General features: G+C 45.3%; 1 protein-coding gene across 2 annotated transcripts in view; it reads right to left on the bottom strand.

Moving 5' to 3' along the window:
- Window positions 1–12,287, bottom strand: part of RAB6A (RAB6A, member RAS oncogene family) — a 214,502-nt gene that overhangs the window by 118,797 nt on the left and 83,418 nt on the right. The gene's annotated exons all lie outside the window — the stretch shown is intronic.

Below are 12,287 nucleotides of genomic sequence, written 5' to 3'. Positions count from 1 at the left end.
CTACCAAAGAGGAACAAACACCATAATTATCTAAGAGACATACAGCAGAGTGCCGTAGCATGTGTTTGACCTAAAGATCGAGCTCTGTTGTAACACAACAGCGAGATTTGATAGGAAGCACTGGCAACTCAAATGATTACATCTCTTGGATGATAAGCGCTTTTTCTGAGGATGCATACAAAGTGTGCCCAATCTGCCTACCCACCAAAATGTGAGCGGAGACCGAGCACCTCTCTGTACTACTCCTGAAAAGCAGTGTTATGGCATTTGTGTATCTGAAGAATGGCTTGAGTGAACTAAGGAGAGAAACAATGCCTCGAGGGATGTGTGAGATGCATGTCCCATAGAGAGACTAGAGAAACTTCGTAACAAGTGCTCATCTCCACCCCTCCCAATCTTATGTCCTCTCCTACTTGCTGCCTCATTCTTTCCTGTGCCTCGTTCCTTCCAGCTACACCTTCCGCGTCTCTCTTCATACCCACATCTCCTGCCCAACTGCACTCCTTCCTGCATGCCTTGTTTTTTCTGCCTGTCACTCCTTCCTCTCCTCCTCATCCTGTGTGTCACTCCCCATTCCACTAACCAGGTTGCTGTATAGCTTTCATTAGAGCCCATGGGCATTGTTTTTCTTCTTAAGTGGACAGCAAGGAAGACTTCATTATTGAAGGCACCTTTCTTCCCCAGCTACACTAAGGCCAGACAACATGTAAGAGAAGAAAGGAGGTGAGTACTGAAGCCTCCGCTCCAGTCTCCTCGTACACCTGCTATTCGTAGTCACAAGGCAGCAGAGGGGTGTGCAAGGTCAAAGGCAAACATACAGCCGAGAAGAGATCGGAGAGGCAGCTGCGTTCTCGGTGAAGTGCGCTATTACTGCATTGTGAGTTCCTAGTCTTTAAAGGTGTGTTCTTAACTCTTTATATGGAGCATGATGGGGCTGACATTTGATGTACGGATGTTCCAGATTGGTGCATTGGTGCATTGCTGGAGGGCTGTGGCCTGGATTCCTGTTTTTTCTTTAGAAAACATTCCTTTGCCTCCAGTCTGTGTCCTGGTTACGTGTGGTAAGCCCTGCTGGAGAGAGTGATTGTGTTAGCTAAGTAGACAGGATGCTGGTCATAACTGCTTTGTAAACGAAGCGGTTTTGACGATGGCATGGGGAACAAGTTAAGGGTGTTGAGGGTGAACATACTTCACCCGGGCATGGATGCGACGCGCTGCGATGTGTAAGATGCCCTTAAAGGGTGGGCGTGGGGACCAGCGTGGAGCGTGGGAGGCAATGAAGCAGTGTTGCTACTACCTAGATGCAAGAATACAAGGGCTCGAACAGCAGCTCTGAAGTCACTTGCAGGAGCGGGCGTTAGTGCCGCAGAGGCCGTTCTCTAATCAATATGTTCCTGGAAGGTGAGGTTCGGGTCTAGGGTTCATCTATGTGACCTAGCACTTCGGTGACATTTGGGGTTCGAAGCCGTCTACGTTCGTAGGATTGATCCGAGTTTGCAGTGGTTGTTTCCCATGCTCTTGACAAATAACAAGAACTCTGTCTGTGACATTGAGCTTCCGGTAGGCCCTGAACATTCTGGTTTTAATGAGGTGAAGGCAATGTTTGAAAGTTTCCCTTACTCAAGACATTGAACACCTCAAATAGAGCTCTTTACCGTCGACACATTTGCACATTTTGTTGCTTATCCTCTTTGATTCTATGTTAGCCATTTTTTCACAAAAATACAGTAGGATTGTAATGATCGGTCTTTTGCCATTCAACATTAATATCACTTACAAACAAAAAACAGGACTGTAGTGAAGGCAAGGCAGCTTTCATTATACGCCAACCCTCAGATCTCATGTGCCTGGTTTGAATGAGCTCTGTGTTTTCAGGTGTCTGAACATTAAACCCGGACATAGCGCCATTGACAACGTTTGTGACGCTGTCGTCTTATGAACAGACAGTGCTATCAGAACACAGTCTACCGTGAGCGACGACTGCAAATAACGCTCACGGTGCAACAGACGGCCTTTATTTACAAACAAATGGTGCAAAAGAGTGCCAGGGGAAATGAACTTTTTCACTCTCATCTGGTAACACGCAATTGCTCTTTATTTGGTTAGACTTTTTTTTTTTTTTATACACATTATCTTTACATTACACTTATTCTTGAAATTGTGCAGCACAGGTCCCTATGTGAGCCCAAGTAGTGCCCTGAAGCAAATTAGATGTCTTTACACACCAAGAGAATCATTTCAGTATCATACACTTTTAGCCAATACAGGTGAGTTAATTATAAAGGCACAAATTACAACCGCTTGAAGGAATGGTTTCTTACCTGTAACTCCAGTTCTCTCGTAGGGGTATTTCCATGATAGTCATAAGCATTGAATAGTTCCGCGCGCCTGCGGGGACCCCGGAGCACTGTTGTGAAGTATATTCTTAAGTGCAAATACCAACCCTTTGAAAAAAGGTTTGTCAAAAAACACTTAAGAATAACACTGTGCAGCCTATGTGAACAGCTACACAGGCCAAATTGTTAAAAGAAAAAAAAACAGTTATAGTGTAAATTCACGTTTAAACATCTATTTATTTTATAAATATATTAACAAATACATTCTCATATATTATTTACAGCTCTCATGAGAATAAAACAATGCAGGGCAGTGTAGCCCATAGGCTGCCATTATACAGAATGAAAATAGAGCTGTGCCTTTAAGAAAGTAAAGTCTTCCTGTTTCCCATCATGCACAGCGAAAGGCAGTTGCCTCAGTTCTTTTTTGGAGGCTTGTAACCTGACCTGAAGAAAACAAAACATATGTTGGAGTACCAACCTCGATAATATTCATGTTCTATGTCAACTCCACCGGGGAGGAGGGAGGGTTGCTTATGACTATCATGGAAATACCCCTACGAGAGAACTGGAGTTACAGGTAAGAAACCATTCCTTCTCTCGTAGGGGATTTCCATGTATAGTCATAAGCATTGAATAGAGTAGCAAGCCCATCCCCATAACCGCGGTGGAGTAGACAGAAGAATACTGAGAAAACATGAATCATGCAAATAAATTCTTGAGCAAGGCCTGTCCAACCTGCGCATCTGCCCTAGCGTCTGTGTCAAGGCAGTAATGCTTAGTAAAGGTATGGACCGACTTCCAAGTGGCAGCCTTGCATATTTCTGCCAAAGGGACATTTCTCATCAATGCTGTAGTTAGCTGCCTTCCCTCTAGTAGAGTGGGCTTTTGGCCTACCACAAAGGGATTTATTTGCTAACTGATAACATAACATTATACATGAAACAATCCACCTGGATAAAGATTGTTTAGACATGCCCAACCCTGTTCTAACTGGGCCATAGTTAATAAAAAGCTGTTGTGATTTCCGTAAGCTTTTTGTCCTGTCCAAGTAAAATTTCAAGACTCTTTACATCCAGAGAGTGAAGAGTTCTCTCAGCAGGAGTAGTTGGATTTTGAAAGAAAGTCGGTAATGAAATTGTTTGGTTCACATGGAAGTCGGAGACTACCTTAGGTAAAAATTTTGGATGAGTTCTCATTACCACTTTCGCAGAATGAAAGACCGTGTAGGGTTCTTGAGCGCAAAGGGCCTGGATTTCGCTGACCCTACGCGCTGAAGTGATTGCCACTAGAAAAGCAGTTTTCCATGTGAGATGCTGAAGTGATGCCTTATGTATTGGCTCGAATGGAGGTAGCATCAGACGCGATAGGACAACATTCAGTTCCCATGGAGGAGATGGTCTTCTAATGGGAGGAAAAACCTTTTTTAAACCCTCCAGGAAGTCCTTAATAACTGGGATTCGAAAAAAGGAAGTTTGTGAGGGGCTCTTTCTGTATGCTGTTAGAGCCGCCAAATGTACCTTTATTGATGACAATTGTAAGCCCGATTTTGCCAAACTTAACAAGTATGGCAGAATAGACTCCTCTCCGCAGGATATCGGGTCAATGTTGTTGCCTAAGCACCACATGCAGAATCTCTTCCACTTGCATGCATAAGTGGATCGTGTGGAAGGGCGCTTTGATTCTTTCAGGATTTCCATACAATCCTGAGGTAAGTTCAAGTGTCCATATTGCACTAGCTCAGGAGCCATGCTGCCAAACTCAACGATGAGAGGTTGGGATGGGACATGCGCCCTCTGAACTTCGTGAGCAGGTCCGGACGATAAGGGAGCCTGATGTGTGGTTTGAGTGACCGGTGAAGAAGGTCTGGGAACCACCATTGGCGTGGCCATTCCGGAGCAATCAGGATCATTTTGGACTGAGCATTGGATAACTTCTGGAGGACCGCCGGAATTAGGGGAAGCGGCGGAAAGGCGGAAAGAAATGCTCCTGACCAGCTTATCCACAGGGCATTCCCCAGTGTCCCTGGATGGTAATATCTGGAGGCGAAGTTTTGGCATTTTTTGTTTTCTGGGGTTGCGAATAGATCTATAGAGGGGGTACCCCATAGTGCGAAAATGGAATGAACGACATCGTCGTGTAGAACCCACTCGTGGTTCTCGTCCATTACGCGGCTGAGAGCATCCGCTTGAACATTCTGGATGCCCGGCAGGTGAGTTGCTACTAGCGACATGTTCCTGGCTAGAAGCCAATGCCAGATTGTCTGAGCCTCTCTGGATAGAATCCTGGACCTGGTGCCTGCTTGTTTGTTTACGTAGTACATAGTGGCCACGTTGTCCGTCTGGAGAAGGAGAGTTTCCGCTCTCAGAGAGGGAAGGAAAGCTTTGAGCGCAAGGTGGACTGCGCGAAGCTCCAGCAGGTTGATATGATAGAGACTCTCTTTCTGTGACCACTTGCCTTGGACTCGAAGATGTTCCATGTGCGCTCCCCATCCGAGCAGTGACGCATCTGTTACGATGGTTTGAGCTGGAGGCCGATGTTTGAACGGAATCCCCACCAAGAGATTGTCGGGTAGACACCACCATTTGAGGGACTGTAGGGCGTGGGGAGAAAGGAGGACTTTGCTCTCCCATTCGTTCATTAGTTGACTCCATTGATCCTCCAGGTTTTCCTGTAATGGTCTCATATGGAGGCGAGCATTGGGAACGAGATGGATACAAGACGCCATCGAGCCCAGTAGAGAAGCTATTACTCTTGCAGTGGTCTGCGGAGTCTCTTGCAGTTGTTTGCACTTTTGGAGAATCGATAATCGTCGGTCCTCCGAAGGAAACACCTTTCCTAGATTGGTATCTATAATGGCCCCTAAGTAATGCAACCTCTGAACAGGTGTTGCTGTGGATTTCAGGAGATTTACTTGAAGACCTAACCTCTGCAACAGCTGTAGAGTCCATTTGAAATGTTGTTGTGCCTCTAGATAACTGGAGGCCTTTATGAGCCAATCGTCTAGATAGGGGTAGACAAATATTCAATGTTTTCTCAAGTGGGTGGCAACCACCGCCATGCATTTGGAAAAAGTCCTCGGCGCTGATTTGAGGCCGAAGGGCAGAACCGCAAATTGGTAATGACGTTTTCCGACGGTGAACCTTAGGAATTTTCGATGTTTCTTGGTCACCGGAATATGAAAGTAAGCGTCGCAAAGGTCTATTGCACAGAGCCAGTCGCCCTGACGAAGATGTGGGTAAATTTGGTGCAAGGATAGCATCCTGAATTTCTCTTTGCGAATCCACTTGTTTGCTGTCCTTAGATCTAAAATGGGACGAAACTCTTGCTTGTCTTTTTTGGGCACAAGGAAATACCTCGAATAAATCCCCTTCCCTTGTTGGCTGATCGGGACGGGTTCTATGGCTCTTTTTTGTAATAGAATTGTGACTTCTAACTGAAGAGCTTCGAGGTGTCGGCTGGTTGTTTTGGGTGGAACCGATGGTGGAGGGCTGGTGAATCTGAGAACGTAACCATGTCTCACAATATTCAATACCCAGGCGTATGTTGTGATGCGTAGCCACTCGTCCAGATGATTTGAGATACTTCCCCCTACCGGAGTGGATAACGGAGGAGGGGGAAGCGAAGATTCAGGGCTTCGACGCGGGAGCCTGTCGAGTTGCCTGAGTTTGAGGTGTTGAACGACCCCTTGTCGACCTTCGTTGTGTGGAGAAACCCCTATGATGCTGCTGCTGTTGCTGGGGACGTGAAGACATCCAATGTGGAGTCTGATACCTGTGGGTGAACAGTCTTCGTTGATATGGGCGGAATACCTTTCGCTGTTCTTTCGGTCGTTCCATGCCTACTGCTTTCAGGGTATCCAGCTCAGACTTCATCCTGGCCATCTCGTCATCGGCATGAGAGCCGAACAAAGTGGAGCCTGAGAAAGGTAGATTTTGTATTCTCTGCTGTGCTTCAGGTTTAAGCGATGTAAGTCGCAGCCATGCATATCTCCTGAGCGCTATTCCGTGAGCATAGTTATGTGCGCATAGTATCGAAGAATCTGCCGCAGCACTTATAACTTGGTTAGAAACCATAGCTCCCTCGCCCACGACCTCCAGGAAATCTTCCCTTTTGTCCTTAGGAAGATGCTCCGCAAACTGCAGTACAGAGTCCCAGAGGGCTCGATCATATCTCCCTAATAGAGCAGTGGCACTGGCTGCTTTCATGCTGATGGATGCAGTAGAGCATACTTTTCGTCCTGCAGCATCAATCTTTCTGCTCTCTATCTGGAGGTGAAGAGGAAGACGGTGACGTAGAATGCAATTTCTTTGCTGCCACTATAACCACCGAGTCCGGTACTGGGTCCGACCTCAAGAATAGAGGATCTTGTTCTGGTGGACGGTATTTTTTAATAAGTCTGGAAGGAGCAGACTTTGTTGCGGCCGGTGTAAGAAAAATGTCCATTGCCGGTTCAATAAGACCCGGAACCAGTGGAAGCAAAGGTCTTGAAGATGTCCTGTGATGCAAGGTCTCGAAGATTACGGACGTCGATGGAGCTGGCACCGCCAGCAGGATATTCAGTTTGGTTGCCCCTCACACCAAGACCTCCTGGAATGTATTCACATCATCTATGGGGGACACTCTCGGGGACGGTGAGTCCGATAGAGTTGGAGAGTAGTCCCTTGTAGACGAAGAAGAATGTCTATGATGTGAATGCTGAGATCTCTGTGATTCATGACGATGGTGCCGAGAGGAAGAAGAACGTCTAGAAGAATGTCCAGAACGCCTGACAGATCGCGTTGGAGTCCTCGGAACAGGCTCTGAAGGAGGAGCCGGAAGAGGAGCCGTAGGTGTTACCGGTGTCTGCGGCGACTGCCGAGGCGAGAGCTGTAGGGACGCTGGGAGCAGGATAAGTGAGGCCGAGGATTCCGATGTTGTATAAACCCTTCTAGGCCTCTTTGATTGTCGTCTCGACGTCGACACACTCCTCGACGTCGAAGAGCGGTGACGGCGACTTCTGGACGTCGATTCCTCTCGCCGTGGAGAACCCCTCGACGACGACCCTCGACGTCGTTGTGGTGACGGCGAACGTCTCCGACGGCGAGTACACTCTCTCGACGTCGATCGTCCTCGCCGTGTCGACGGCGAGCCCGACTTGGATCTCCTCGACGTGGATCGTCCTCGCCGTGTCGACGGCGATCCAGATCCTTTCGCCGCCGTGTGTCCACGTCGTCTCGACGGCGAAATGGTTGTCGACGGCGAGCAATGTCTTTTCCTCGCCGGCGATCCAGTCCTCGACGGCGAACATGTTGGCGCCGTTCCCTGTTTCGACGTTGACGCCCTCGACGTCGTCTGAGACCTGTGCCGTTTTTCAGCAGGTCTGGTAGGAGTTATAGAGGAAACAGATTGAGCCCTGGTAGAAGCCTGACCTTCTCCTCGCTCTGTGGTGGAATGGCCGCTTTTTCTTCTGTCCTCTCTCGACTGAAGTCGGATTTTCTCTCTATCACGAAGAGTTCTTCTGGAGAAGGTTTTACAGATGTCACACGACTCTGGTTTGTGGCTGGATGGAAGACAAATTATGCAGACCCTATGTGGATCTGTTTTAGCCTTTTTTCTGCCACAAGAAGGACATTTGTCAAAAAGTGAAGGCATTTCTAAACTAGAAAAACCTCAAAATTCTGTCAGAATTTAACAGAAACTAGTAGGAAATTATCACTCAATGTTAAAAACGTCGAGTGAAATTGAAATTCAAAAGATTTTTTAATGAATTTCTGTCACAAAAAACTTTGTGAGGTAGAGCTCAATGCTTCAGGGTCCTGTCAGAAGGAGCCGGAAAAAAGAACTGAGGCAACTGCCTTTCGCTGTGCATGATGGGAAACACGAAGACTTTACTTTCTTAAAGGCACAGCTCTATTTTCATTCTGTATAATGGCAGCCTATGGGCTACACTGCCCTGCATTGTTTTATTCTCATGAGAGCTGTAAATAATATATGAGAATGTATTTGTTAATATATTTATAAAATAAATAGATGTTTAAACGTGAATTTACACTATAACTGTTTTTTTTTCTTTTAACAATTTGGCCTTTGTAGCTGTTCACATAGGCTGCACAGTGTTATTCTTAAGTGTTTTTTGACAAACCTTTTTTCAAAGGGTTGGTTTTGCACTTAAGAATATACTTCACAACAGTGCTCTGGGGTCCCCGCAGGCGCGCGGAACTATTCAATGCTTATGACGATCATGGAAATCCCCTACGAGAGAATTTAAATTCTCGCTCGACACCTACTTCCCTAAAATCTCCACCCAGCTACTTGTTTAGAGCAGCTCCACAGATCCACATCATCATAATAAAACATGCAATGTTCCACTAATAAAACAATTTTGCAGCTACACATACAAGCTCTGGCTTGTACCCAAGCACACATGGTATGTTTGCTCCGGCTAGCAAGTGATCAGACCTAGGTACAATCCTGCAAGACCACATTAGTGCTAAAGGCATGCTACACAGATGACAACTAATAACCGAAGGAAGTTACTACAGATTAATGAAAGGTTTTAAGGGTTAGTCTTTGTCTTCACAATAAAAATCCTTAAAAATATAAGGAACATAGGCACAGAATATGAATCTGGACCAGGTACATTCAGCAAAGAACATAAAGATTAACTGATGTCCTACTTTGTACATTTTCCCTCTTACCAGGGCTAGAAAGAGTGATCTGCTGCCTGCTTTATGCTTAAAGTGGACGAAGAATGAAGACTGAGGGGTGCATACATTATTCCTGTGCCAAGAGTGAATGTTGCCTTTGCCTTTTGGTGTCTTTTAAAAGGTCCTTTTGATGGAGCCAGTCTAATTCTGATAGCTCCCTATTGTCCTTAGAGACCTTGGTTCTCTATTCTTCCAACATACAGGCAGTTCTGTTAGAAATATGTATCAGTAGCCCCTTCTCACCAGCCAACGCTGTGTAGGTTAAGTCCGATTGCCTGAAAGCTGAAGGGGTGGGCTTCTATGTTCGAGGGTGTCAGAAGGGCAGACTCTGGCTGCATGGACTCCAAGACAGTGGACTGGAGAAGAGAAGGCTGAGGGTTTGGAGATAAGACCTGAGGGCAGGAGAGCTGATTTGGAGGTGACAGCATGGAAACTAGATTTAATAAGGTGAGGGACTAAATGAGGGCAGGGGTCACATCTTAACCGCTTTAGGAGAAAACAATAACAAATGAAAAAAGAGTAAGACGTCTGGTGAAAAAAAACTAAATGTCAGGAAGCCGGAAAAGAAACAAAATGAATCAGTTCTGACCCATGGTATGATAGGAGAGGCTACGAGATGAGATTTATAGAGCGCACACATACTCCAAAGATAGTCACAGCTCTAATTGCAGGGCTGCTAGCAGAATCACTGATCATCATGTTAAGATTGTTGGAAGAGACAGGTTTTTAATTTTTTCTTGAAGATGGATAGCTCGGTTGTGGTAAGAAGTTCCAGGGTAAGATTATTCCAGGCAACTGGCCCAAAGCAAGAGAAGAGAGTCTGCCTCCGGTCCTGGCCAGGCAGATGTTTGGGATTCTGGCTAAAGGATCATAGGCTGAATGTAAATTACTGGTGGGGGGGGGGGGGGGGGGGGGGGGAGTGCAATAGTTGCTAATCCTCCTCATGTAACCCGCTCCTTTATCTTCTAGTGGTTTATGAACCAGGGTTTTAAAAAGAATCATCTTTTTGATGGAAAGCCAATGAAGTGTTTTCAGATGCGGGTCATATGGGTTCTTGGGGAAAGGTTAAGAATTCGAGCTGTTGAACTTTGCGCCACTTGAAGTCTATTAAGAAGTTATTCTGGAAGACCTAAGTATAGTGTGCTTCCATAATCAAGTCTGTAAGTTATCAATGCTTGAATCATTCTTACCTAGAAGAGGTGAAACTTTTTTCAAGGAACCTAGCAGCCAGAAAAACAGCCAACTAAATAGATGTGGTTGGAAGGAACGGGCATTGGCAATTTAGATTCCTAGATTCTTTACCGTGCTCTTTTGAGGGGCAGGGAAGGGAGCATCATTTGGCCAAAAGGTCCTCCAAATATCTGGAGAACTGGGGCCAAAAAACACAATCTCAGTTTTGTCAGGATTACATTTTAATTGGTTGGTGGACAGCCAGTTGAAGACATTAGAGAGGCAGGTATTAATAGCTTCTCTACTGAGCTCTTCACCTTTTTCACATGTGAAAAGCAGCTGGGTGTTATTTGCATACGACATTACCTTCACCCCCAGTCTCAGCTAGCACAGCCAAGAATGTGAGATAAGAATTGAAGGTAGGGCTAACTACCAAACCTTGAGGCAGTCCAACTGCCAACACAGACTGAAGATGCAAACTGAGGTATCCAAACACTTGACCATCGTTCGACAAGTCAGCCAGCCACTTCAGGGCTAGGCTGCCAATCCCAATGTACTGTAGATGAGCCACCAGTCTCTCATGGGGAACAAAGGCTGCCGATAAATCCAACAAAATCAGGGCAGCCTTTCCGTCCTTAATGTGCTTAAACTAACATGGCAGTCTCCTTACTACAGTTCTGAATCCTGACAGGATTTGTTGAAAGGTTTAACATCTAGATTAAGAGCAAATGAATAAAAGAATACCTGCTCAAAAAAGCAAGACAAAATCCATCAATATATATGTCTAAAAGAAGCAGCAGTTAATAAATGCTCAAGAAAGGGATCTTAGGTCAGCATAGATAGCTAGCCTAAGTTATACCATAGAAAATGCAGAAAACAGTACATTTTATTAGGAGGAATTAACGCATAACAGAGCCAGCTTTTACCAGTCATGGTCCTAAAGAAAGAATCTGCATTTGGAGTAATACTATGAAATCCCATGGAAAGATATAGAAGTGAATTCTAGCTAAGAGAAGCAGACAAAGCACTACTTGTAATATGGCCTTAAGCACCCAAAGGCAATTAAGAGCAACTTCACTGTCACCCTGTGCCCTTGATGAACAACGCTTTAATCATTTTTAAGGTGGAGTTCTCTTGTTAATCCCAATAAGGGTGGATGCTGCAGGAGGACAGGCAAAAAAAAGAAATCTTCTTGCTGCCCTGCTGCCTTTATCTGCCTTAACATTGGTGTGAAGGCCCCAGTCTGGATGGCAACTTGAAGATGGTTTAGAATGTTCGGACTGCAATTACCACTGTTGACTTTAAAAGACAATTTTAATATTTTTATTTGCTGGGAAGAGGCCTACTTTTACGAACACCAGCTATGCCCACAGAACTAAAAGTTAAGATCATGGATTTGGAGCACAGCCCATGCGAAGCAAGATATTCCTTCGGTGAAGGGGGATCTCTGGGTAGTGTGAAAAGTTACCATTTGGCGATGTTATTATGTCCTGTACATTATTGTACCATCACCAACTAGTAAAAGGTCAGATTTATGAATAGCAAAGGTCAGAAGATAAGACGATGTGTCAATGGTAAATCCTTAAAGGAGGCGCCACATACAGCGAAACACCAGATGAAGAAACAACATGTGTGATTTATTTTAACTTTAATTCGCTGCTTTGCTTTATTAGGTGTCAATATGTGGCTTCACTCAGTCAAGAAACACCCTGCAGTAACACAACACACCAACACTGAAATTCCAAAGGAATGACGAGACAAAGAACGGGCACCATAACGTAAACCAAAGGGTACAACGGGAATGGAAACAATGACATCACAAGACGCAACAGCAAGCATGACTTCAAACAAGGCAAGCAGAGAATAAAAAATGAATGGAAAACGCAAGTCCACGTGCATCAAGCACTGGGAACACAAGGAATGGGGATCATGGCATCAAACACAGCAAGCACATAGAACAAAAATATTGGGAATAATTACGTCAAAGAAGGAACAAGGCATGAAAAGGAAATTGTGACGTCACAGCAAGCACAGGGTACAAAAGGAATGGGAACAATGACTTCAAACAAGGCAGAGTACATAAGTAATGGAA

Source organism: Pleurodeles waltl, chromosome 8 (genome assembly GCF_031143425.1).
Source record: "Pleurodeles waltl isolate 20211129_DDA chromosome 8, aPleWal1.hap1.20221129, whole genome shotgun sequence".
NCBI classification, from domain to species: Eukaryota; Metazoa; Chordata; class Amphibia; order Caudata; family Salamandridae; genus Pleurodeles; species Pleurodeles waltl.
Note: the sequence above shows the minus strand (reverse complement) of the source record. Positions and strands in the feature narration are given on the sequence as shown.